The sequence below is a fragment of the Pelodiscus sinensis genome, chromosome 19 (assembly GCF_049634645.1).
Source record: "Pelodiscus sinensis isolate JC-2024 chromosome 19, ASM4963464v1, whole genome shotgun sequence".
Lineage (NCBI taxonomy): Eukaryota > Metazoa > Chordata > Testudines > Trionychidae > Pelodiscus > Pelodiscus sinensis.
The window spans coordinates 9,761,345-9,785,434 of NC_134729.1; the positions used below are offsets into that span (position 1 = coordinate 9,761,345).

The 24,090-nt window shown below is 47.3% G+C and overlaps 1 long non-coding RNA gene across 2 annotated transcripts; it reads right to left on the reverse strand.

Annotated features, from left to right (window-relative positions):
- Positions 1–13,177: 13,177 nt before the first annotated feature.
- LOC112547286 (uncharacterized) lies at positions 13,178–24,067 on the reverse strand. 2 transcript variants are annotated; one of them, XR_012896767.1, is made up of 4 exons: positions 23,940–24,067; positions 19,624–19,799; positions 17,928–18,036; positions 13,178–13,737 (listed from the first exon to the last, which is right to left on the reverse strand). It is a non-coding gene; the product is annotated as an uncharacterized LOC112547286 (long non-coding RNA). The 2 variants fall into 2 exon arrangements; XR_003091023.2 differs by lacking the exon at positions 23,940–24,067 and adding an exon at positions 23,478–23,926.
- Between the last annotated feature and the right edge of the window lie 23 nt (positions 24,068–24,090).

Below are 24,090 nucleotides of genomic sequence, written 5' to 3' on the forward strand. Positions count from 1 at the left end.
TTAGATTTCCAGAAAGCCTTTGAAAAGGTCCCTCATCAAAGGCTCTTACGTAAATTAAATTGTCATGGGATAAGAGGGAAGATCCTTTCATAGACTGAGAACTGGTTAAAAGACAGGAAACAAAGGGTAGGAATAAATGGTAAATTTTCAGAATGGAGAGGGGTAACTAGTGGTGTTCCCCAAGGGTCAGATCTAGGACCAATCCTATTCAACTTATTCATAAATGATCTGGAGAAAGGGGTAAATATTGAGGTGGCAAAGTTTGCAGATGATACTAAACTGGTAGTTAAGACCAAAGCAGATTGTGAAGAACTTCAGAAAGATCATAACAAAACTAAGTGATTGGGCAACAAAATGGCAAATGAAATGTAATGTGGATAAATGTAAAGTAATGCACATTGGAAAAAATAATCCCAACTATACATATAATATGATGGGGGCTAATTTAGCTACAACTAATCAGGAAAAGCGACGAGGAGTCCTGTGGCACCTTATAGACTAACTGAAGTGTAGGAGCATAAGCTTTCGTGGGCAAAGACCCACTTCGTCAGATGCATCTGACGAAGTGGGTCTTTGCCCACGAAAGCTTATGCTCCTACACTTCAGTTAGTCTATAAGGTGCCACAGGACTCCTCGTCGCTTTTGCAGATTCAGACTAACACGGCTACCCCTCTGATAACTAATCAGGAAAGAGACCTTGGAGTCATCGTGGATAGTTCTCTGAAGATGTCTACGCAGTGTGCAGCGGCAGTCAAAAAAGCAAACAGGATGTTAGGAATCATTAAAAAAGGGATAGAGAATAAGACAGAGAATGTCTTATTGTCTTTATATAAATCCACGGTATGCCCACATCTTGAATACTGTGTATGGATGTGATCTCCTCATCTCAAAAAAGATATACTGACATTATTAAAGGTTCAGAGAAGGGCAACTAAAATGATTAGGGGTTTGGAATGAGTCCCATATGAGGAGAGATTAAAGACACTAGGGCTACATCTACATTGGTAGCTTCTTGTGGAAGAACAGCTGTTCTTCCACAAAAAATTGCTGGCTGTCTACACTGCATGAGCGTTCGTCCAGAAGTAAATTTACAGTATAGCGTTGTAAAACAGGGCTTCTTCCGGAAGAGTTATTCCTCTCCCCATGAGGAATAAGCCCTCTTGTGCAAGAGCTCTTCCAGAAGAGGGCAGTGTAGACAGGCAACGTGAATTTCTTGCTCAAGAAGTCCCTATGGTTAAAAGGACCATCAGAGCTTTCTTGCGGAAGAGAGTGTCTACACTGCCATAGATACTCTTGTGCAAAAGCACCTCTCTTGTGCAAAAGCACATGGCAGTGTAGATGCTCTCTTGTAGAAGAGTTTTTGCACAAAAACTCTTCCACAAAAGAGTTCTTGCAGAAGAAGCTGCCAGTGTAGACGTAGCCTAAGACTTCTCAGTTTGGAAAAGAGGAGACTAAGAGGGGGTATGATAGAGGTCTATAAAATCATGAGTAGCGTGGAGAAAGTGAATAAGGAAATTATATTTACTTATTCCCAAAATATAAGAACTGGGGGTTACCAAATGAAACTAATGGGCAGCACATTTAAAACAAATAAAAGGAAGTTCTTCTTCATACTGCACATAGTCAATCTGTGGAACTCCTTGCCTGAGGAGGTTGTGAAGGCTAGGACTATAACAAGGTTAAAAAGAGAACTAGATAAATTCATGGAACTTAAATCTATTAATGGCTTTTAGCCAGCATGGGTAAGGAATGGTGTCCCTAGCCTCTGTTTGTCAGAGGGTGGAAATAGATGGCAGGAGAGAGAGTGCTTGATCAATACCTGTTCAGTTTACTCCTTCTGGGACACCTGGCATTGGCCTCTGTCGGCAGACAGGATACTGGGCTGGGCAGACCTTTGGTCTGACCCAATACGGTCATTCTTATGTTCTTCTGTGGCCTCACTAGTGCCAAATAAAGGGGAATAATCACTTCTATTGATCTGCTGGAAAAGCTTCCACCCTAATATGCCATTAGCCTTCTTGGCTACAAGGACACACTGATTACTCATATCCAACTTCTCATCAACTGTAACCCCCAGGTCCTTTTCTATAGAACTGCTGCTTAGCCAGTCAGTCCCCAGCCTGTGACAGTTCTTGGGATTCTTCCATCCCAAGTGCAGGACTCTGTACTTGTCCTTGTTGAATCCCATCAGATTTCTTTTGGCCCAATCCTCCAATTTGTCTAGGTCACTCTGGACCCTATCCCTGCCCTCCAGCGTATCTACCTCTCCCCCTTTAGTGTTATCTGCAAACTTGCTGCGGGTTCAATCCATCCCCTCATCCAGGTCATTAATAAAGATGTTGAACAAAACTGGCTCTAGAACTAATCCTTGGGGCAACCCACTTGAAAATGAACACCATCCAGACATCGAGCCATTGATCACTACCCATTGAGCCTGACAATCTAGCCTGCTTTGTATCCACCTTATAGTCCATTTATCCAAGCTATACTTCCTTAACTTGCTGGCAAGAATTATATGAGACACCGTATCAAAAGCATTGCTAAAGTCAAGATATATCACATCCACTGACTTCCCCACATCCACAGAAACAATTACCTCATCATAGAAGGCAATCAAGTTGTCCAGGCATGATTTTCTCTCGGTGAATCCATGTTGACTATTCCTGATCATTTTCCTCTCTTTCAAGTGCTTCAAAATGGATTTCTTGAGCATCCCCCCCATGATTTTTCCAGGGACAAAGGTGAGGCTGACCAGTCTGTAGTTCTTCTTCCCTTTTTTAAAGATGGGCACTACATTTGTCTTTTTCCAATCGTCCGGGACTTCTCCCGATCTCCATGAATTTTCAAAGATAATGGCCAGAGGATCTGAAATGACATCTGCCAACTCATTCAGCACCCTTGGATGCATTAAATTAAGCTCTGTGGATTTGTGTATGTCTAATTTTTTTCTAAATAGTTCTTAACCTGTTCTTTCTCCACCGAAGGCTGACCACATCCTTCCCATACTGCATTGGCTAGTGCAGTAGTCTGGGAGATGACCTTGTCTGTAAAGAGAGAGGCAAAAAAGCATTTTCCCACATCATCTGTCACAATGTTTCCTCCCCAATCCAGTAAGGTTCTCACGCCCTCCCTGATCACCCTCTTATCATATATATAGTAGCCCAATGTCTGTGACTCTGTAATGCTGAAACGCTGGCTGTTCCCTCTGGGCGGCACTGTTGCCTCCTGCTGTAGCGCTTTGCTGACTTCTGCACCGCTCAGCCAGGCCACCGTGTGGAAGCAAGCAGCGCAAGCGGCCATTTGGGGTCCGCGCTCCCCATGCAGCACCCCTGTGCTGCATGGGGAGCATGGGGCCCAAACAGCCCGCTTGCAACTCTAGCTCCCACGCAGCGGCCTGGCTGAGTGGCGCAGAAGTCACCCGAATGCCATGGCAGGAGGCAAAGGGGAGCGGGGTGGTGATGTGCGGCGTGACAGCAGCTCCAGGCCCTGTCCCCTGGCTGTGAACAGACCCTGGACAGGGGGAAGGGCAGGGGTACGAGGAGGAGGGGGAAGTGGAGGACAACTGGGAGGCTGCAGGATCAGTGCTGGGGTGAAGGGAAACAGTTCAGGGGGGCAGCTGGAGCTCATAGGCAACCACTCAGCCAGGCTGAGGAGGAGGAGGAGTAGAGAAGAGAAAAAAGTAAGAGGTAGGAGGGGGAGAAGAGAAAGAGAGACGGAGAGAAAGGCAGGAAATGGAGCAGAGCTGAGGGGGGGGAGGCAGTAGGAAGAGGGGAGAGAGAGAGAGACAGAGCGAGACACCAGAGGCTCAGGAGAGAAGACTGAAATAGAAAGGGAATAGGACGTGGAGGAGAGACCTGAAAATCCCGTTTTATGACGGGCTAATTGGCTATTTGCTAATATACGTGTAGAAACCTTTCTTGCTACCCTTCACATCCCTTGCTAGCTGCAATTCCAATTGCACTTTCACCTTCTTGATCACTCCCCTGCATTCTCGAACAATATATTTTTACTCTTCCCTAGTCATCTGTCCCAGTTTCCAATTCAGGTAAACTTCCTTTTTGTGTTTAAGCTCGCCAAGAATTTCACTGCTAAGCCAAGCTAATTGCCTACCATATTTGCTTTTCTTATGTTGCATTAGGATGGTTTGTTCTTGTTCCTTCAATAAGGCTTCTTTAAAATACCGCCAGTTATGCTGAATTCCTTTTCCCTTTGGCTGCATCTAGACTGGCATGATTTCGCGCAAATACTTTTAACGGAAAGTTTTTCCATTAAAAGTATTTGCGCGAGAGAGCGTCTAGACTGGCATGTGCCTTTGCGCAAAAGATTTGCTTTTGCACAAAAGCATCCGTGCCAGTGTAGCCATCGGGCTTTCTTGCACAAGAAATTAATGTTCCTGTCTACACTGGCCTTCTTGCACAAGTATTCTTGCGCAAGAAGGCTTATGCCTGAGCGGGAGCATCAAAGTATTTGCACAAGAAGCACTAATTTTGTACATTACAAAGTCAGTGTTATTGCACAAATTCTCGCAGCCAGTGTAGACAGGTGGCAAGTTTTTGCGCGCAAAATCTTGCCAGTCTAGACGCACCCTTTATGTTAGCATCCCAGGGGATCCTGCCTATCAGTCCCCTGAGAGAATCAAAATCTGCTTTTCTGAAGTCCAGGGTCTGTATTTTGCTGCTCTCCTTTTTTCCTTTCATAAGGACCGTGAAACTGACCATCTCATGAGTCATAATCACTGCTTACCAGGTTGCCACCCACATCTACTTCCCCTGCTATTCCTCCCTGTTTGTGAGACTGTCAGTACTAGTACCAGGAAGTTAGCCTCAACATTCTCCAAAAACTTCCTGGATTGTCTGTGTACTTCTGTATTTATCTCTCAACAAACGTCAGGGTGACTGAAGTCCCTCATGAAAACCAGGACCTGTGATCTAGAAGCTTCTCTTAGTTGTCTGAAGAAATCCTCATCTACCTCATCCTCCTGATTTGGTGGATGATTGGTGGTCTATAGCAGGCCCCAACCACAACAAAACCTCTATTGCTCCTGACTCTAAGCTTAATCTAAAGATTCTCAACAGGCTTTTCTCATTTACATCATGGATTTCGGGGAAATTATTGTAGCTGTGCAAGCCAGCGCTGGCTCTCCATCCACATGGGGGGCACAGGCATCTGGCTGCGGAGGGGGGGGAGGAGCCCTGAGCCTTGTGGGCCCAATCAAGGCAAGATGTGGGCCAAATATTGCCCACAGGTTCTGTGTGCTACAGGGAAGCATTCCTAGAAGGCATCGTCCCCCGTTGCTCCCATTGGTTGGAAATCATGGCCAATAGGTGAAGCGAGGGGCGGTTCCTACAGGAAGTACTTCCCTGCAGCACGCAGAGACAGGCAAAGATACCTGTGCACTCCCCTAGGAGCTGAACCAGTTAGGTGACATAATCCCCAACCCCAACCTTCACCCCTTTCCTACCCAGAGCCCACACCTCCAATCCACTTCTGCACCCCTGCAGAGGCACTGAACCCCTCTCCCACCCTCCTTCCTGCCTTCCAGACACCACATCCCCATCCTTATCCCGCTCCTGCACCCTCCATCCCATCCAGATCTCACCCCCCATCCTGAGCCTTCTCCTGCCCTGCATCCTGCCCTGCCTCCCCAACCCCACTCCCTATCCCCTGCCCACTCCTGCTATAGACAAAGGACAATAAACTTAAAAAAATTATTCCAATGACCTAATTCTGGTCTCACATCAGTGTGAACAATGAGTAATTGCATGTCTGCTAATGGACTCCTATGGTAGTAAGAAAAATCAGAAGTAAGACTGATGATTTTGCTAGTCTGAAGCTTTTTATATTTGTATACCAGGAGTTTCTCCCTTCCTGCTGTTGTAAATATGATTTGGGAAATACTTGGAAAAGGTGCTTTTAAATATTTATGAATTTATGCTAGATACTTCCAGGAAATGGCTTCACGCCTGCAACACAATGTCCAGAAAGGGCACTGCACCATCTACTGGCTAAAGCCAGTTTCTTAGAAGGAAACTATTCAAACAAGTTAGGGGGCAACGATTCTTCTGTTTAAATGTCTCTATTCACATTGTTTTTCTGGAGCAATTCTAAAAAGCCAAGGTGTATAAGGAGACAGTCTTTAAATAAAGCATTTGGGACTAATATATTCCCTATGTAATTCCACTGGTGTGAATTTGGCTCTTTGGATTTATAAAAAGATAGGTTTTCTGACATTGATTTCAGTGATACTGGTGTAAATCTGGAGCATCATCACCAGTTTAGTTATCACAGGCGTCAATGAGATCAGAATCTCATCCAGAACTATAGGGCTATGTCTACACTTCCAAAGAGTATAGCTTATTGCGCAAGTATGGCCACACTTCCCGCCCGCTCTTGCACATGGAAATTTACAGTACGGCATGGTAAGAGAGGGCTTCTTGCGCAAGAGCTACACTCTTTGGGTATGTCTACACTACAAAGTTAATTCGAACTAACAGACGTTAGTTCGAATTAACTTTGATAGGCGCTACACATACAAACCGCTAGTTCAAACTACCTAGTTCGTGCCCCGTGTAGCCGCGCTGCACGGGGTTCAAACCAGCGGGGTTTTAAAAATGGCGGCTCCCCGCTTATGCAAATGAAGCCCGGGAAATTCAAATCCTGGGCTTCATTTGCAAGTGCGGTATGCCTACATTACCCTCCTAGTTCGAACTAGGAGGGCAGTGTAGACATACCCAAACAGAGTTTAAAGAGAAGTTAGATAATTTCCTGGAGGTTAGGTCCATAAAAGGCTATTAGCCGGGGGATAGAATTGGTGTCCCTGGCCTCTGTTTGTCAGAGGCTGGAGAGGGATGGCAGGAGACAAATCGCTTGATCATTGTCTTCGGTCTACCCTCTCTGGGGCACCTGGTGCTGGCCACTGTCGGCAGACAGGATACTGGGCTAGATGGACCTTTGGTCTGACCCAGTACGGCTGTTCTTATGTTCTTATGTTCTTATTGTGACTCAAGCCTGACCTGGAGGATCCAACTTCTGGGAATATGACAGCAATTCAATTTCTGTGGCCTATTCAGTTCTAGGTCTCTCTGCAAGGTCGACACCAGTAGGGCCAATTAGTGACAAGTGTAAGGATGGCGGTGGATACATGTCCTGGAGGACCTAGAGGGAACTGGATTGAGACTCTAGCTCATTTCCAATTACAGTCAAGCAGCTTTTAGATATGGACAACTTTATTGCAGCAATCTAGGCTGAATGTTACTAAGATATTTGTATTATCATTCTGATGAGAACAATATACAAGTCTATATAAATCAAACAGAATATGGAATTTTTCAGTTCTATAACAATCCCTTACAACAACCATCATTTTATCATGATAGATTATTATATACTAGCAGAAGTACCCGGCGTCACCCGGGAAAATATAGTAAAATGTGTAATGAATGAAGTACAGCAATGACATTAACATAGCGTATTTTATTGGAAATACTTTTCTCTTATATATTACTTTAAGAAATTAACATAGCTAGTGATGTGCTTACGAAACGACAAATCCCATAGGGTCTCTCTTCTCAATCCCCACAAATCAGGAAGGCCCATCTTCCCTTAAAGACTCTATGCAAACCAATACCTGAAGCCTCCTTGCCAGAAGCCCTGAGAAATGGAGGGGCTGTCTCTTGGGCACTCCCTGAGTGCCTTCAGTGCAACCTGAATGGACTTCCTAGCAGCAGCTGGACCAGTTGCATTGATCAGACAATGCAAAACACCTTCCGACCAGGTGCAATTAGTGATATCTAGATGACCAGAGAATGCAGCACCTGAATGTACCTGTTCTAATGAGAATAGGCTGTTCTGAATGTACCGTGTCCTCCTCAGGCTCCACCATGCTCGAAACCTTGTCCTCCTACCCTCCTCCTCTTTCTACTGTGAGCTGAATACTGCAAAGTGCATAATGCCCGTGGCACTTGCTGCTAACGCACACAGCCTTGCCAGGAGAACGCACGCAGCCCAAAGAAGGGCGAGTGATGGGATGGCTCATTTGGCTGTGGGGGGAGGGAAGCAACTTTAATTTCCAGAAGGGGTTCAGTCAGAGCCCGGCTGTGTGAAGATGTTGAGAGGCTGTGATAGCTGGAGGCTTCTCCCAGCCACAATTAGCAAGGCTAGACGTCAGCCAGCATCAGCCACATTTGGGTCTGTACTGGAGACCTGCTGGTGCCCTAGTATAGGGGAAGTTGCTGATTCTCTGCCCCACTGCAGCCTCTCCCCCATGGGCTTTTCCCTTGATGGTGCTGCAGGTGCCAACATGCTTTATCCTCTAGGATCTCGTAGTAGCAGTTTATGTGACACGTTTAACAGAAGAGTCCGGCAAATGCCTATGATCAGGCGCTACTAAAAGCTAATTATCAATGGGATTCTGGGGGAACCAATTTCAAGATATAACCAGTCCAGTGATATAAATTAGGAAATCAGGAGTATCCATGCAAAACTTTGTGTTTCTAGCTGTTACCGTTTCAGAGATCTTTCGGAATTATCAGTGGGCCCAATTGGGGCTCTGGGGGAACCAGGGGAACCGATTTCAAGATATAACAATCCAGATATTTACATTAGGAAATCAGTAGTATCCGTTCAAAATTTGGTGTTTCTAGCTCTTACTGTTTCGGAGATCTTTTGGGACAAACAAACACACACACACACACACACACACACACACACACACACACACACACAGAAATATTTATAAGATAATGTACCAACGACCAAAATATCTGAGCACATCATGCTGGTTTTAAGGAGCTTCCCAATGTACATCATATATGCTTCTCTGCTAAAGAGGAGGTTGAGGTTGTCAGGGCTGACCCCCACTCTGGCACTCCAAATGCAGAAGGTGGGGGGGGCTCACAAAGTCTTTAAAAGGGAACACCATCTACCGGAAGGCATGGGATGTGTAGTCCTAGGGATGGGGGTTGCACGACCACCACCCCCAAAAGAAGACGCATTGTGGTGGTCGGGGTCTCCTTCCTAAGAGGAACTGAGTCATCCATCTGCCGTCCAGACCTGCAATCTCGAGACGTGTGCTGCTTACCTGGAGCTCGCATTCAGGATGTGACTGGGAGTCTTCCGAAAGTGATTAAATCTTCGGATCGTCAACCCTTCCTGCTTCTCCATGTAGGAACTAACGATATGGCCAAGAATGACCTTGAGCAGGTCACAGCAGATTATGCAGTGCTGGGAAGAAGGATCAAGGAATTTGAAGCTCAAGTGGTGTTCTCGTCCATCCTTCCAGTTGAAGGAAAAGGTCTAGGTAGGGATCGTTGAATTGAGGAAGTAAATGCGTGGTTACACAGGTGGTGTCGGAGAGAAGGCTTTCGTTTCTTCAACCATGGGACTCTGTTCCGGGCACAAGGATTGTTAGAAAGAGATGGGATCCACCTAACCAAGAGAGGAAAGAGTATCTTTGTGGGCTGGCTTGCAAACTAGTGAGTGTCATTGCAGAACCTTTGGCCATTATCTTTGAAAACTCATGGCGATCGGCAGAGATTCCAGATGATTGAAAAAAGGCAAATGTAGTGCCCATCTTTAAAAAAGGGAAGAAGGACGATCCAGGGAACTATAGGCCTGTCAGCCTTACATCAGTACCCGGAAAAATCATGGAGAGGATCCTCAAGGAATCCATTTTGAAGCACTTGGAAGAGGGGAAAGTGATCAGGAATAGCCAACATGATTCACAAAGGGCAAGTCGTGCCTGACCAATATGATTTGCTTCTATGATGAGGTAACTGGCTCTGTAGACATGGGAAAGTCAGTGGATGTGATTTACCTAGACTTTAGCAAAGTTTTTTATACAGTGACCCACAATATTCTTGCCAGCAAGTTAAGGGAATATGGATTGGATAAATGGACTGTAAAATGGATAGAAAGCTGGCTAGACTGTTGGGCCTCACGGGTAGTGATCAACGGCTCAATGTCAGGTTAGTGGTCAGTTTTTAGTGGAGTGCCCCAAAGTTCTGTTCTTGGACTGGTTTTGTTCAACCTCTTTATTAATGACTTGGATGAGGGGATGGATTGCACCCTCAGTAAGTTCACAGATGACACTAAGCGCGGGGAGAGGTAGATACACTGGAGGGCATGGATAAGGTCCAGACTGACCTGGACAGATGAGAGGATTGGACCAAAAGAAATCTGATGAGGTTCAACAAGGACAAGTGTAGAGTCCTGCCCTTGGGATGGAAGAATCTCAAGCATAGTTACAGGCTGGGGACCAAATGGCTACGTAGGAGTTCTGCAGAAAAGGACCTGGGATTACAGTGGATGAGAAGCTGGATATGAGTCAACAATGTGCCCTTGTAGCCAAGAAGGCTAATGGCATATTGGAGTGCAGTAGGAGGAGCATTGCCAGCAGATCCAGATAAGTGATTATTCCCCTTTATTCGGCTCCGGTGAGGCCACATCTAAAATATTGTGTCCAGCTCTGGGTCCTCCACTACAGAAAGGATGTGGAGGCATTGGAGAGGGTCCAGCGGAGGGCGACCAAAATGATTAGGGGGCTGGAGCGTATGACCTATGAAGAGAGATTGAAGGATTTGGATTTGTTTAGTCTGCAGAAGAGAAGAGCAATGGGGGATTTGATAGCAGGCTTCAACTTCCTGAAGGGAGGTTCCAAAGAGGATAGAGAGATGCTGTTCATAGTAATGATGGATGGCAGAACAAGGAGAAATGATCTCAAGTTACAGTGGGAGAGGTCTAGGTTGGATATTAGGAAAAACTATTTCCCTAGGAGGCTGGGGAATCACTGGGCTAGGTTCCCTAGGGAGGTGGTGGAAAACCATCCCTGGAGGTGTTTAAATCTCGGCTTGACAAAGCCCTGGCTGGGTTGATTTAGTTGGGATCAACTTGGGCAGGGGGCTGGACTTGATGACCTCCTGAGGTCTCTTCCAGCTCTAGGATTCTATGACACTACAGGCACTGGTTACACAAACTTCCCTCAGAATCACAAATGCACAGATTTTGGGGAGAGGTCGCTGCCACCATCAAGTAATTTTTTTATCCCTAAAACTAGGGGCAAACATTTGCATTCTCCCTCAGGGTACCCGAAGATCTTCTGCTACAAGAGAGCCCACCTCCCCCCAGCTGAGCTCGGGGGCAGGGTTTGCAGAAGTAGGGATGCAGGATCTGGGTGGGAGGTGGACTGCAGTATGGGGTGAGGAGGGCAGGGTCTATAAGGGTGTGTCTACACTACAGCATTATTTTGAAATTAAATATTTTGAAATAACGCGTCTACACACAGAATGCATTCCAAAATAGGGTTTTGCTATTTTGAAATAGCGCGTCCACACTGATTGGATGCTGAATCGTATTTAAGGCCGACCGGAACCAGTTCTGTCAGGGCATCAGGTCAGTAGTTACCTTGTGTGGCTGCTGCTTGAGGCTATCTGAGGCTTGTGCTTAAAGGGACCCCCCTAGACAGCCACTTCTCAGGTTTCCCTGCTTGCTTGCCTATCTCGCTGAGGGACAGCAAAGCATTTTTTCTCTACGTGCTCTGGTTGCCCTCACTCAGAACACGACAGCACTCTCCAACATGGAGCCAGAGCTGCCCCTGGGCACTCTGCGCCTCTTGGATATGTTGCTGCAAGTCTGGCAGCACTTTCTGCATGTTGCCTCACAGGATCTGCAGCAACCCAACCCCCAGGCCTTCTTCCAGACCCTCCTAGAGTATGTGGCAGAGCAGCTGCAGGACCTGGACGCCAGCGTGCCCCACCGCATCTGGGGTCTGGACACCAGTACCGACTGATGGGACCACATAGTTCTGGAACGCTGGGGAGACCAACAATGGATCAAGAACTTCAGGATGAAGGAGGACACCTTCCTGGAGCTCTGTGAGTGGCTTGCCCCAGCTCTGAGGCAATGGGACATGCATATGAGGCCTGCCATTCCCCTCCACATGCGTGTTGTCATCGCCCTCTGGAAGCTCTCTATGCCAAATAGCTACCGATCCGTGGGGAACCAATTCGGCATGGGGAGATCCACCATTGGTGCCGTGCTCATGCAGATATGGCAATCTCCGGCGACTGTGCCAGGAGGGAGGGTGGAAGGAGGGAATGGGCTGCCCTAAGGAAAGGACTGTGTGTGGAGGTGGCGCAAGTCCCCTCCCTGGGAGGGTTTGTTCTGTCCCGCCCGCACTAAGCACTGCCTGCAGTGGCCAGGATTGCAGGGGGGGGTTGCTCCTGGGGAGTGGGGGAGTGGGGGAGCGGGGCAGTGGCAGGGAGGGGGCACTCTCAGGCGCCCTGGCTCCCCAGTGACTTGGTTTTGTGTGTCCCTGTGCAGATGGTCAGGGTCGTCAACAGAGTCCTGCTCCGCAGAGTCATCTGCCTCACCAATGTCGATGTGGTCATCGAGGAGTTTGGCTCCCTGGGCTTCCCCAATTGCAGGGGGGGGGCATCGATGGGACACACATCGAAATCTGTGCCCCAGACCACCAGGCCTCCATGTTTATAAACCAGAAGAACTACTTCTCGGCCGTGACTGACCACCAGGGCCACTTTCTGGACATTAATGTTGGCTAATTGGGCAAAGCACACGATGCACATGTGTACCGCAACTCCTCCAGAGGCTGCACTCTGGGACCTTCTTTCCCAACCGCCACTTCAGGGTCGGGAATGTGGACATGCCATCCTGGTAGGGGATGCGGCCTATACCCTACAGGCCTGGCTCAGGAAGTCCTACATGGAACACCTCAACCTTTACTGACAGGCCTTCAATGCCAGGCTCAGCAGGGCCCACATCATGGTCGAGGGTGCCTTCAGGCGGCTGAAGGCACGGTTTAGGTGCCTCCTCACCTGCCTGGACCTCATGCAGCAGAATATTCTGCATGTGGTGGCAACATGCTATGTGCTGCACTTGTGTGAACGGAAGCGGGAGGCCTTCCCGCCAGGCTGGGTGGCAGAGGCAGAGCGCTTGGCCAGCCTGTACACACAGCACCACATGGCTGCCATCCGGGAGGCCCATCAGGGGGCTGTCCACATCTAAAAGGTCCTCAGGGAGAGCTTCTACTAGGAGAAGCAGTAACAGTCCTCCCTGGTCCACCCCACTGGAGGTTTGTGCCTCATTACACCCTCATGTCCCTCCACTTACCCCCCCTAACCTCACTTCCTGATGGAAAATAAAGACATGTTTTGATTAAACCAAACTCTGTTTATTCAACAAAACTGGGGGAAGGGAAAGGAAACTCAGGTGAGACTGAGGAAAGAAGGCAGGAGAGGGGAGGAGAGAGGAAGAGAGAGGGGAAGGGGAAACCTGGGAGGAGGGAGCTGGAAGGGGGAGGAAGGAGGAGGAGAGGTTCAGGGTCGGAGTGGCGCCAGGCCCACTGGCTCCCAGTACTGCGGATGCGGGGGCCTCAGCGTCCCCAGGGGTGTGTGAAGGGAGAAGGGGAGGGGGAGAAGGGTGTGAGGAGGAGCGATCGCTGGGGAGGCAGCAGAGGCTGGAGTGAGAGGAGGACACATGCTCTGCACCAGGGTCTGCAGACGGGCACAGATGGCATGGCCCTGGGCAAGCTACTCCCGCCAACTCTCCCGCTGGAACTGCAGGTCTTCCTCCAGCCAGTGGTCAAGGGTGAAGTGCAGGGCTCGCAGTGCTCACAGGTGCTGCCGCTGATACTCCTCCAGACGATGTGCATGCCTGCGGAGCCTTCGGGTACGGGACGATGTCCCAGGTGTGTAGTGTGCCCTCCACTTGCAGCTGGTGCAGCTATGGAGAACCAAGAGAAGTGGTCAGTTATCCCTGGGGACATAGTGCATGAAGCACAGCCCCACTCTGCAAGGTGAGGATGAGTTCTCCGCACCATCAGAGCCGATGTGCTTGAACACAGGCCATGTTCAGGATGTCCAGGAGGCCTTGCTATCCCAGGAGTGGGAGCGGGAGCTATTATGGAGACCCAAACGTAGAAGGTGCAAGTGTGCTTGCTCACCCTGGGTGAAGAGCCTAGTTATCACACTGTGGAGACTGCTCTTTCTGATCTGCAATGAGCAAGTAAAATACAGTCTGTTTCTTCACATTTCAAAAATCTGTCTAAATGGAGATTAGAGGAACTAACAAGAGGTCATGTCCAGGAAATACATGGTAGGGCTGTCCCTAGGGGTGCACAGGGCCTGGAGCAACCCACGCTTCATGGCCCAGGCACGGGGCCCATGACAACCCTCCCTGCTGCAGGCCTCGCCTCCATCCCACCTTTTGTCCACAACAGCCATCGTGGACCTGATTTTGATCTTGCACCAGGTGTACACTCATGTAAATCTGTAAGACCAGATCCTGGGGTGCTCTGGGGTTGGAGCTCCCACCAGTAGCCCTCCTCTCAGCACCTCCTTCTATCTTCAATGCCTCCTGTCCACTGGTAAACCTGCCACCTCTTTCCTCCCTTCTGTTGCAATCAGCTTTTTTGCAGGAAGGAGTATAGATGTCACAAGCTTGAGGGAGGAACAGAACTGGGTAGGAAGACGCGAGGTGGGGTGGAGCAGGGGTGGGAAGAGGTGAGGGGATGTGACCTTGAGGGAAGAGTTGGGACAGGGGCAGGGTCTGGTGCAGAGCTAGAAGTTGAGTACCCTCTGGCACCTATGAGTTACTCTGGATTTACATTGGTATAATTGAGAGTAGTATCTTACACATTAGACCCCATTCTAGTTTCACTTCAGGATAATTAGGAGTAACTATACTGAAGTCAATGGAGTTATACTTGTGTAAAACAAGCATAAGAGAATTGGGGCCTGTGAGTTTAATTTTAGATGAAATTCTGGCATCTAATCATAAGGCTGTGTCTAGACTGGCCAGTTTTTCCGGAAAAACTTGCCAGCTGTCTACACTGGCCGCTTGAATTTCCGCAAAAGCACGGACTTCCTACTGTAAGAAATCAGTGCTTCTTGCGGAAATACTATTCTGCTCCCGTTCAGGCAAAAGTCCCTTTTGCGCAAAACTTTTGCACAAAAGGGCCAGTGTAGACAGCTCAGATTTGTTTTCCGTAAAAAAGCCCCGATCGTAAAAATGGAGATCGGGGTTTTTTTGCGCAAAAGCACGTCTAGATTGGCATGGACGCTTTTCCGCAAAAGGTGCTTTTGCAGAAAAGCGTCCGTGCCAATCTAGATGCTCTGTTCCGAAAATGCTTTTAACGGAAAACTTTTCCGTTAAAAGCATTTCCAGAAAATCATGCCAATCTAGACACAGCCCAGATGTTCTGAGTGTAGTAATCATATTACCCCATTTCTATGCAACTCTGCATACAGAAAAAACAAAACTATAATAATCCTCCTTGGCTACGTCTAGACTGGCATGATTTTCTGCAAATGCTTTTAACGGAAAAGTTTTTCCGTTAAAAGCATTTGCGGAAAAGAGCATCTAGATTGGCACGGACACTTTTCCGCAAAAGCACTTTTTGCGGAAAAGCGTCCGTGCCAATCTACACGATCCATGGTCCATACCATTTTCGCGATCGGGGCTTTTTTGAGCAAAATAATACCGCGTTGTCTACACTGGCCCTCTTGCACAAAAGCCTTTGTGCAAGAGGGCTTTTTCCCGAGTGGGAGCAGCATAGTATTTCCGCAAGAACACTGACAATGTTACATGTCAGTGTTCTTGTGGAAATTCAAGCGGCCAGTGTAGACAGCTGGCAAGTTTTTCCGCAAAAGCAACTGATTTTGTGGAAAAACTGTCCAGTCTAGACGCAGCCCTTGTTTGTAGCCCATAGTAGAGTAAAATACATCATGCTTCTCATAGTTGACCTCTCCACAAATGCAGCCTTGTGAAGGTGAAAAAAGATTAATTTTGATGGGGATAAAATGCCAGTCCCTCCATATTACATACACAAATGCTGCACACAGGGAACAGAAAGCTAATTTAAACAACCTCTAAACACTCCTTTGCTTCCTTCTGGTGCTGGCTGAATCTAGAGCAGGAACATGATATGTGCTGACTCTTTATGTTTGTATCATCCAGCCCACTCTTATGTTTTGTTTCTAAAAGGTCACTGTCACATTATGGCAAGGCCTTAGTGAACTGATCCACAGATCCTTTTGCTTGCACCACAAAAACTGTCAATCACAATATGGATACGCCATAACCCCAGACCAGATAGTTCCTGAATTTGAGAGTTGTAATCTGGATAGTAATGTCTGAAGTATATTTCCAGCATCGACAGAGCAGAATTAAGGTTTTGTGGTTGCCCTGTGCATTTCTTGGTTTTCTGAAATTTTGTTTGTTTGTTGCCATAGGTCAGAGTACAGAACCCACAAAACCATAGAATCATAGGACTGGAAGGGACCTTGAGAGGTCATCGAGTCCAGCCCCCCGCCCTCAAGGCAGGACCAAGCTCTGTCTACACCATCCCTGACAGAGGTCTATGTAACCTGTTCTTAAATATCTCCAGAGAGGGAGATTCCACCACCTCCCTTGGCAATTTATTCCAATATTTGACCACCCTGACAGTTAGGAATTTTTTCCTAATGTCCAATCTAAACCTCCCCTGCTGCACTTTAAGCCCATTACTCCTTGTCCTGTCCTCAGTAAACAAGAGGAACAAATTTTCTCCTTCCTCCTTGTGACACCCTTTTAGATATTTGAAAACCACTATCATGTCCCCCCTTAATCTTCTTTTTTCCAAACTAAACAAGCCCAGTTCATGAAGCCTGGCTTCATAGGTCATGTTCTCTAAACCTTTAATCATTCTTGTCGCTCTTCTCTGTACCCTTTTCAATTTCTCCACATCTTTCTTGAAATGTGGCGCCCAGAACTGGACACAGTACTCCAGTTGAGGCCTAACTAGTGCACAGTAGAGCAGCAGAATGACTTCACGAGTTTTGCTTACAACACACCTGTTGATACAACCTAGAATTATATTTGCTTTTTTTGCAACAGCATCACACTGTTGACTCATGTTCAACTTGTGGTCCACTATGACCCCTAGATCCCTTTCCGCCATGCTCCTTCCTAGACAGTCGCTTCCCATCTTGTACGTATGGAACTGATTGTTCCTTCCTAAGTGGAGCACTTTGCATTTCTCTTTATTAAACCTCATCCTGTTTACCTCTGACCATTTCTCTAACTTGCTAAGGTCATTTTGAATTATGTCCCTATCCTCCAAAGAAGTTGCAACCCCACCCAGTTTGGTATCATATGCAAACTTAATAAGCGTACTCTCTATCCCAATATCTACATCATTGATGAAGATATTGAACAGTACGGGTTCCAAAACAGACCCTTGCGGAAATCCACTTGTTATCCCTTTCCAGCAGGATTTAGCACCGTTAACAACAACTCTCTGACTACGGTTATCCAGCCAATTATGCACCCACCTTATCGTGGCCCTATCTAAGTTATATTTGCCTAGTTTATCAATAAGAATATCATGCGAGACCACATCAAATGCCTTACTAAAGTCTAGTTATATGACATCCACCACTTCTCCCTTATCCACAAGGCTCGTTATCCTATCAAAGAAAGCTATCAGATTAGTTTGGCATGACTTGTTCTTCACAAACCCATGCTGGCTATTCCCTATCACTTTATTACTTTCCAAGTGTTTGCATACGATTTCCTTAATTACCTGCTCCATTATCTTCCCTGGGACAGACGTTAAACTGACCGGTCTATAATTTCCTGGGTTGTTCTTATTCCCCTTTTTATAGATGGGCACAATATTTGCCCTTTTCCAGTCACAACTACTTTCGGTGCACCTCTCTTGCTGATTGTGGCTCTCCTGTGGCCTGCCTCTGGTTCCTCCCTCCCTTAATGCAGTAATATTAAGATCACTTGAAGAGTCCCAACAAGGAGAAGCCAAAAGGTCTTCTTTACAGCATTATAGCTCCCTTTAATAAAGCCTTCTGAAATAAGCACTTGTAGACGGGTATATGGGCTCTTTCCCCAAAGTCCACGTGAAACTTCAAAGTCCATACCAAAAGTCTCTTGGTTCCAACAGCAGCTCTTCCTGCTTCCTATTCCATTGCTTCATGGCTGGTAACAAACTGGAATGAGGCAGCACAGACATGACCATTCTGGTGGAGCCTGCAAGTAGAGGTTAAAGATGAATAAGCCTGTATAAAGATGCCTGCAAGTTTGGATACCCTCCTGGATCCTGCCATCCATGAAGACCATAGGTTATTGGAATGAAAGGAGGGAAAAACTGGGGACTTGCAGAATAGAAAAGAACATAGTGCTTGCATTGTCATTCCTTTCAATCTCTGCTTCTACTGTGATGAGTGAGGTTACGCCATCTCTATCTGCCCACTACGAATTTAAAAGCGTCAGAGAATACAGCTCTCCCAGACGTCAGTTCTGAGTGAAACACATCAAGAATCCAGCCCAACGGCACCCCATTTGCAGGTGCCAGTCCAGTTGCATATGTCTGGAGCACCCCTGCACAATCCTGGCCTTCTGCCCCTCATCAACTCAAGTCCAACTAATAAGAGAGAAAAGAAGCCCAGACCCTGCAAATTCCCTTACAACAGAAGGTTACTCCTGGCCTTACAGAGGCTATTGGTAGTTCCTTTATCTTCTAATCCAGCAATGGAGGAAACCACTGAGGCTGTGATTCAGGGGTACCAAGAAATATTACAATTTAGTAACATTCTTCACGCTTTGTCCTGATCCTTAGTATTTCTTTGCTGATCCTCCACAAGTTGGTCATTTGGTGGCAAGCACAGGAAATCTATTTTCCAACAGTTTTGTTGGCAGCATTGCTGGAAATCAGTAGATCCTGTCCCAGTATCTAAACCGGGGTTGGGGAACTTACAGCCTGGGGACTGGATCTGGTCCCTGGCTTGCCTGGATCCAGCTCTTGAACTTCAGGGTTCCTCCCCCCCAGCATCGGGAACTGGCGCTGGTGCTGCAGCTCTGCACCTCCCCCCACTTCGGGGATGGAGAGCCAGCTCCTCATTGTGGGGAGGGGAGGGGATCACTGGGCCTTACAGTCCAGAGTCAGGCAAGCTGGGGCTGTATCCAATACAAAGGCTCTGCCTGGCAGACGGAGGAAGTGGCTCTGCATGCTTCCACTCCCCTCCTCCAGCTGGGAAAACAGAAGAGCAGCAAAGCACTGCCCAGACACTTTCCCCCCACCATTCTGATTGGCCGTAACCATAGTTAATAGGAGCAGCAAGGGTTGGTACCTGGGAACAGGAGGGGACACGGAGCCATGTGCATCCTCAGGGAACCCATGTGCATCCTGAGGTAAGTGCTCCCTCATCACTCAGATCCCAGTCCTGCACTCCTCCTCCTGCCCATGTTTCCCACTCCCAACCCACTCCTGCACCCTCCCTCCCACTCCCAGACACCACACCCAAAGCCCACTTACCAGCAACCCCATCCCACACACTGAACCCCTCATTTCGGGCTCCACCCCAGAGCCTGGGAGGGCCAACAAAATCTACTAGTTTGGACCCTCCTAGGTTCTAGTGTGCAAGAGGAACGTCCCCAATTGATTTTTCTGTGACTTGGTGGTCCCCAATCCAAAAAAGGTTCCTCACTCCTGATCTAAACCATGAGAGATTCAAGTGACCAGCCAGGCAGAATCTTCCATTGCAGGTACGTCTAAGCGCCCCTTGAAATACCAAGACTATGTTGATCTTTTTGAAATGTAGAATGCAGAGCTCCTACCTGTGCCCTGGGACTATGATCACCCAACAGAGCTGCAGCCAGGAGCCAAAATATAATTGGATGAATTTATGCCATGCTGGACCCTGATATGACAGGGTTCTAAGAATGCACCCAAGAAAATCTGGATTGAGGGTTTATCTGCAAGTTGACTTTGCTGGCTGGCGCATTCATCGTGTCTGTCAAAGAGAAAAACAGCAGGCTGTGATTCTGTATGAACTATTGCTTATTTATCACCTAATGATTAGGAACTCTTACCTGCTACCTTTGATTCTGAAGCTGCTAGAGTATGTGGGGACTACCCATCTTTTGGTCCTATGAATAGTTTACCACCTCATGTGAATCGAGAGGGGGAGGAGGAGAAGATTGCATTCTGGACCTGGTATAGCCACTATGAAATCTGGTAATGCCTTTCAGGTTGACCAATACTTCAGTCACCTTCCAACATTTTATAATTATGTGTTCTGAGACATAGTGGATCAGTACATAGTAGTCTACCTCAGGGATATATTGATCTTGTCTGACTATTCTGAACATCATACTGCTCACAACTGAATCGTGCTAGAACACTTGTGACAGCATTGCCTTTATGCGAAGCTTGAGAATTGTGTCTTCAATCCAGCCTCTATGGAGTTCTTGGGCTTCATTTTATCTCCAGAAGGGATTCAGATTGACTCGTGTATTCCAAGATGTCCAAAACTTGCTGACTCTCCATATGGTATGTGACCTGCAATGCTTCCTGGGCCTGCCAATCTCTATCAACAATTTATTAACCATAAACTGAGCCCCTCACTGCTCTCCTCCAGAAAAAATACCATTTCTATTTGTCTTCTTTCACATATTTTGAAACCCTACTCAGAAAAGCCTTACCTCACAAGACCAGCCACTGTCTCCACTGGCACAGGTACAGGGCCATATGTGGTTCATGAGATCCTGGACTCCAAATACAAACACAGAGGCTATGTCTACACTCGCGGCTTCTTACGCGAGTAATATGCAAATGAGGCTAAGCGTGGAATATCGCTGAGCCTCATTTGCATACCTAATGAGCCACCATTTTTTTCAGAAGAGACTCTTGCGCAAGGAGCGTCTATACTACCCCTTCTTGCGCAAGAAAAACCCTCTTGCGCAATGCCGTTCTTCCTCTCAAGTAATAGGTGTAACGGCATTGCGCAAGAGGGTTTTTCTTGCGCAAGAAGGGGCAGTGTAGACGCTCCTTCTTGCGCAAGAGCCTCTTCTGAAAAAAATGGTGGCTCATTAGATATGCAAATGAGGTTCAGCGATATTCCACGCTTAGCCTCATTTGCATATTACTCGCGCAAGAAGCCGCGAGTGTAGACATAGCCAGAAGGTTCTGCTATCTTGATGACTGAAAGGGAAATGGGGAACATACCTGTGAGCCTTCAGAAAATGCACATGCTGAATCACCCTGAAAAGCCTGGTCCCACAGCACCCACGAAGTGCCCCTTGGGTGATGTCAGGAACTGAAGGTCTTGAACTGAGGGGTCCCTTCATTCTTAGGTGCTTGTAAACTCCACCATGTGATCCAGGGTGTCCCTAACAGTTGTGAGGGCAGATTTTGAACCCTGACAGAGGACTCCAGGCCTAGAACCTGCTTGGCAGACTAGTGGGGATCCTGATTGGTCCACAGCTTCTAAATAAACCCAGCACAGGACCAGAAAGCTGTCTATGCAACTGGAATTCATCCTGCTCTATGTGCTTTCTGCTCCTGTGCTGGGTTTATTTAGAGGCTGTGGACCAATCAGGATCCCCAGCTTGTGGTTCTGTCCTGTAATTTGTCTCCTGCCACTGACCTCCTGGTACCCCAACCTAATCTGGTTACTGATTTGTAATTCAGCTTTCAAGTTTGTTTGCTGTGTCTGATCTCTCGGTATCTTGACCTGACTGACTCTTGACTCCCATCCTGTGACTGTGGACCTTGGCTCTGACCACTTGGTCTGGCTGCCCCATGACTTGTCTGATAGCTTGTTGCCTCTCAACACTCTCAAAGATGTTGTGGTTATCTGCTTTGAATGCCTACCAGCTGCCCTGTAAGAATCATCTTCAAGTTGGACCCAATGAAAACAGGGTGGAAAAGGCTCCCCAAAGACCTAAAACATAATGAATGGCCAGCATCAACAGAAACCTGTCCCTCATAGGCATCCTACCCCATAATGTGCCACTTTTGGCTAAGTACCTAGAGAGGAGCAGAAATCTTGGTGTGCTGTGTGTGAGATGTTGCTTTAATTAAATATATTTTGGCTTTATTCCATTTCAGTTTTGACTTGTGAACCCTGATGTTACTGGAATGAGATGCATTGTGCAGCAATCTTAACTGTACCATAGGGAAACTTTTTCTTAATTAATACCTCCTTATGTTTTTATCCTAGCTACTGAATCTAGTGATGCATCTGAACCAAAACTCAAGGTCAGAATCAAAATTCCAGTTCCAATGAATAGCTCCACTTCAGAGTTTACGTCTTCATCTCTTACTACAATTATCAGATTTCCCAATCTATGTTTTAAAAGCCCTTTTTACTTTAGTGCACACACACTTGACTAAAGAATAATTAATTCATGTCTCTTTACCACAGCTATGGAAGTTATAAAATAGGTATAATTAAAGACTGCATGGTGCTCAAACACTATTGTAATAATGGCTCTCTGAAAATCTAGATTAGTACGGTAGGTGTTCTTAACCTTTGAGATAGCTTGTCACTCTCTTTCCCATATTGCTGAAAGGTGGAGGATCCCACCAAAACTGGGAAAGAGTTCTTGATGGCGTGTTTCTTCATTTGGATTAAATCATGCTGGCATGGAAAAGGCTGAAAAACACAGTACTAGAGTAAATCTTTGGTTGTGTTGTCATGGATCCACAGGATCTGCACTATGTCCCAACTTTTGAACAGACTCTTGGAGGAGCACCTGAAGGATCCAACTCTTCCTTATGGGTAGGGCAGGCAATATCTCCGCCAATGAGACTGAGGCTGTGGACTCCAGTGAGTCCAAATGAGATTCCTTTGCTGTGACTTTTTGCCCTCTACTGGAGTTAATGCACCTCAGCAAGAATTTGCAATGACAGTAGGCAGACTTTTCAAAACAAAGTAATGTTTATCTGTCATCATGGAAAAATCCATAGACACAGTTCATACTGGCAAAACCAGCACCCTCTTGATCCATGCTACTGAGAGTCATTTTGGTTTTCTCTCTCTCTCTGTCCTATTCTCTCTCAGACCCAGTTGAGAGTTGCTGTATAGAAATACCACTTTTTATTCTAGCCTCCTGTCATATTTTGGTCCACTGTCCTTCTCCTGCAGACTCATGATGAGTTCACGCAAGAGTTTTATGTGGCTAGGTATCAGTTGTTCAGCTCTTAGGATACCCTCTATTTTTGTGCATCCACCATCGAGAGGGGCTAGTTTCAAACAGTCCTTGGACAACCCATTTGCACCAACCTCGACAGTGACAGAAATACCCCATTTCTCCTTTGCCCTAGAAGTGGCTTTTAACCCTTTATATACTCCATGCACAGCAATGCAAGGCATACAAGGAAATGAAGGCACACACCGTAGGAATAATAAAAAATAACACCAAAAATTCCATTGTTCATCATGCATGAAATCAGGGTGCCCATTTCACTTATTCTCCCTGTGGTTTAATCACCCATTTGTCACACTGTGACACGTATTGCAACACTTTTGAGAGCAACAAAGCACCAGGGGCATCCCAAAATTTTGGACGAGCATCTGAACCACCTGCAGGAACGAGAGACTTGTTCAGAGAGACGGAGGAAGGCAGTGACAACGCCAGGAAATAAATCGCTGTAGACACTATTTCCTCTCATTTTGCAAGGTCACCTGGCTCTCAGCCATGCTGCCCCGCTCTGTGTCCGCGACCGCAGACTCAGGAGTCCTGTCAATGCGCCCAGTGCAGCAGACGCTCAGGGTGCTCTGCACTGCACAGTTCCTGGGTATCCCGCTGAGACACACGGAGCAGAAGGGGACCAGGGACTCGGACCCTGCAGGCCACAGAAGTTAACGCTTCACCATTGCCCCATCTTGCGCTAAGGCTGTGTGGGGGGAGAAAGGGCTGAGGAAATGCTCAGGGCCCTGACTCTCCTGATGCAATCCCCTCTGGGCTCTTTGGGGATCCCCACCATGCTCCCTGGGAGCCCCCTGCCATCTGCTTGGGGGCCCTCCCCCAATGCTCCCAAGGAACCTCCTGCCAAGGCCCACCTCTCAGTACCCCTCCCTCAAAGCTCCCTACTAGCCCCTCGTTCAAGATTTCTCCTCAGCTTCTTCCCCCCTTGCCGCACTAGCCTCTGCCTGCTGACAGGTAACTGCCTGGGAGGCGACGAAAAACGGCAGCAACGCGCCTTCATCTACTCGACGCCCCATAGGTTGAGAGCCTTGTCCGTCTCCCGCTCTCTACCAATTAGAGCTCTTTCACTGCTCAGAGGGCGGCACAGAC